Source organism: Merops nubicus, unplaced genomic scaffold (genome assembly GCF_000691845.1).
Source record: "Merops nubicus isolate BGI_N331 unplaced genomic scaffold, ASM69184v1 scaffold10360, whole genome shotgun sequence".
NCBI classification, from domain to species: domain Eukaryota; kingdom Metazoa; phylum Chordata; class Aves; order Coraciiformes; family Meropidae; genus Merops; species Merops nubicus.
In genome coordinates this window covers 74,077-77,298 of record NW_008584822.1, presented here as the reverse complement: position 1 = coordinate 77,298, position 3,222 = coordinate 74,077, and positions in this window count along the sequence as shown.

The window sequence follows — 3,222 nt, the reverse complement described above, 5'->3', positions numbered from 1 at the left end:
CAGTGGGTAAAGCTTTTGCCATCAAGGCATAATTTCTCAGGCTAGTTCAGAAGATGAGGGTTATGTGTTTGTGTGTTCTAAATCTGAGACTGTAGCAAACACCCTACTTAGACCATTTCCTTCTGAATTACAGGGTGGCTTTGTTTCTTAGGAGATGCTGTGTGTCTTGAACACTTGTGGCATCCTGTTGGTGCTTTCTGCTTTGATGTTTGTGAACATCTTAGTTGCTTAACACATGTAAAACGAGGAAATGGTCACAGTTTGCAGTGGGAAAACTGGCTCTTGTAGAAGTTGTGTTTCAGGCTTATAAAGTTCCTTTCGCAGCCTTTGCCTAGTTTGGGAGCAGTCTCTGTCAGCCATGTATTGTTCCAGGTGAGTTAGCTATTGCTGTGACAGTAGCAGCACACTTGCTTTTGGAGAATGCCAGCACTGGAGGAGCGGGGAGGGAATCATAGTTACTGCAGTACCATTTTTACTTCTGTTTCTCCCTGCTATGAAACCCAAAAATGATAGCCTTGCTTCTGTTGCTCTGTGAATGTGAAAAGCTTTACTTTTGATTTTTTGCCTGTCCTGTGCTACTGCTGCAACTGTCCTGGGCACAAGAGAGTTACTGAAATTTTGAATATGCAGTTTTAGTATATTAGATGTGACATGCATTGAGAAGCTATGCTTTTGAAAACTGCCATTCAAAACGTTTGGAAGATGGATTCTTCTCCCTGTCTTGTCTGTCCCCTGCTTTCCAGAAACTCCTGCTGTGAATACAATGAAACCCAAAACATGCGTGTTGCACATTCAGACTCTTGCTCTCGGTTGGTGTCTCTAGCTTCTGTCCACCTGCAGATAGTTCTCTGGTTTTTGTTATGCATTTTTATTATGCCACCCATAGTTTTGGGTTGATGATGTTTGTAACTGAACACAACGTTTAATTGTGTTGGAAAGAGATCTAGAGGCACCAGGCAAAATTGAAGGCTCCATTGTGCTTGTTGACTTGCAGCACTATTAATTTGAGAGTCATCTTGGAAACAATGAAACAGGTTTTCACTTTTTGAACTCGCGTTGTGAGTAGAAAGTGTATTTTTAAGTTGGAAAAGCACACTTAGACTTATTTATACTGCCAGGTGTAGCAGAAGTTAGTCCTGTGCTGCAGTATATCTCCTTGAAAAATCATGTTTTAAGTCTGCTGCCAGAGGGGTACTAACAAATGGGAAATTGGAAAAATGTACCTCTAAGTATGAAAATCTTAAAGTTCAATATATGTTACACATCCCTGTGTAAAGTCAGTAGTTCCATGAAGGAGACCTACCGGTGTGCAAGGTTCATTGTCTCCTGGTTGTTCCTCTTCCAGTACTCTTATCTTGTATATCCCTGAAGGACAGGCATCATCCTGATAGCTGAAACTGGCTGCTGCAGGTGTGTGCCAATTTAGTACGGCAGCCTTTTCCTACAGTTCCTTCAGCAGTTGTTTTAAATCTCTGTCTCCTGGTTGGTATTTACAGATAGGTTAGATTAAAGTTTTTGGAAACAAAATGAACGTAAGTTTTGCATTTCTTGGTTGTGCCTCTGCAGAAGCTGTAGCACCGGCGAGTTTTAGAATTGTGGATCTGTTAGCTTACTTGATTTGACATTTGTTTACTTTACCAAATAAAATATTCAAGTACTTAAAAACAAGCATCGCAAGATTTAATTTTATATGAACATTGCAATTTACTATTCTATCACTTTTCTTTAAAATACAAATATTGCCAAAAATACCATCATTAATATGATATCTGCATATGATACATGCAGTGGCTGAAGTAGCCTAAACAACATAGGAGCAAAATGTTTTCAGTGATGTTTCTTTCTACTCCTTGCTTTGCTTTTTGCGGAGGTTGTGGCCTTGGGATGCTAGCCAAGCTCTGGACTGTAGAACAGAGCATAAAGGATGCAGGATGTTTTTAGAACAGTCTCAGCTGTAAGCAGATGGCTTCATTAAATTCTCCTTAGGAGCAAGGAGAGCATTTGCTGCTTTTGGAAGAAAATTGGCTAGAGCAACTACATTGCCGTCCCAAGTGTTTGGCAGGTAGCAAGAGTATTGTATAGCAACTTTATGTAAAGCGATTAGTCCATGTACCTTCAAAAAATAGGTATGGGAGGGTGGTGCCTCTGTTCTGTAAACTGACAGGTACAAATTAGAACAAAAGACAGGACTGTCTATTTCATCATTAAAACTTCTTGTGTGTGTTTTAAATATTGGGCAGAGGAAACCCTGCTAGTACTTTGGTTTTTGCTTCTCAACCCCAGACATTTAATTTATTTCTGTTCTTTGCCAGAAAATCTTCTGCCTGGCTTTGCCTTTTTTGCTTTCTTTTCTGGAGTACACTGAGGGAAGCTGCATTTATAAGTAAATATAGTTATAAATGACTTGTGAAGGAGAGTGGTATGCAAAACGCAGTTTTATTCCTGTGGAATACAAAGAAGTGTATGAAGAGTATGGTTGCTCAGGGTTTCAGTGTTCTTGTGTGGATCAAAGTAAAGCATGGATGGTGTGAGCAATATTTTTTTTATTTGCTTGGACCTAACCTCTAATTAGGTACGTTATGTTCAGTTTCCTCCCTACCCATCCACGCCTGGAGTTAAAAAACAAACTTCTGAAGTTTGAGTCGAGGCAAATACTCTCAAGCTATGATAGCTTTTTTTTTTTGAGGTTGAATAGCTTGCTGAAAGCCAAAGAATGTCTGTTTGGCTTTAAAGATTTAGATGGATTTAAGGAGGAAAATTTGAAGCTAACTTTTGTTCTTGTAAGTGAGAAGTTAGAGATGTGGAAAAGCACAGCATCTGTGTCCTGGTTTGGGTTAGAACAGAACTATGTTCAACGATTTTACTTTCTAGCTAAGGCTTTTCTAACTAACTGCACTTTCTGAAGCTAACATCATATTTTTGTAGACAGTGTCTACTTCTAGCAGTGCTAACACTCCATGGTTAAGGTTACCACTACAGCTTTGTGTGCAGACCAAGGTCACTGCTTAAACCTGTGTACCACACTTAGGGGGAGGCAGAAGAGAAAGGCCAAACCTCGGGGGAGGAGTGGACAGGGTAAGTGACCATAAATTGACCAATGGGGTATTCCATCCCATATCCGTCATATTCAGTATAAATGCCAAAGGACCATGAGAGTCAAGCCCTTCCTTCTTCCTCCCTTTTGCTACTCAATTGTCAGCATCTGAGGAGGCCTCCATCCAT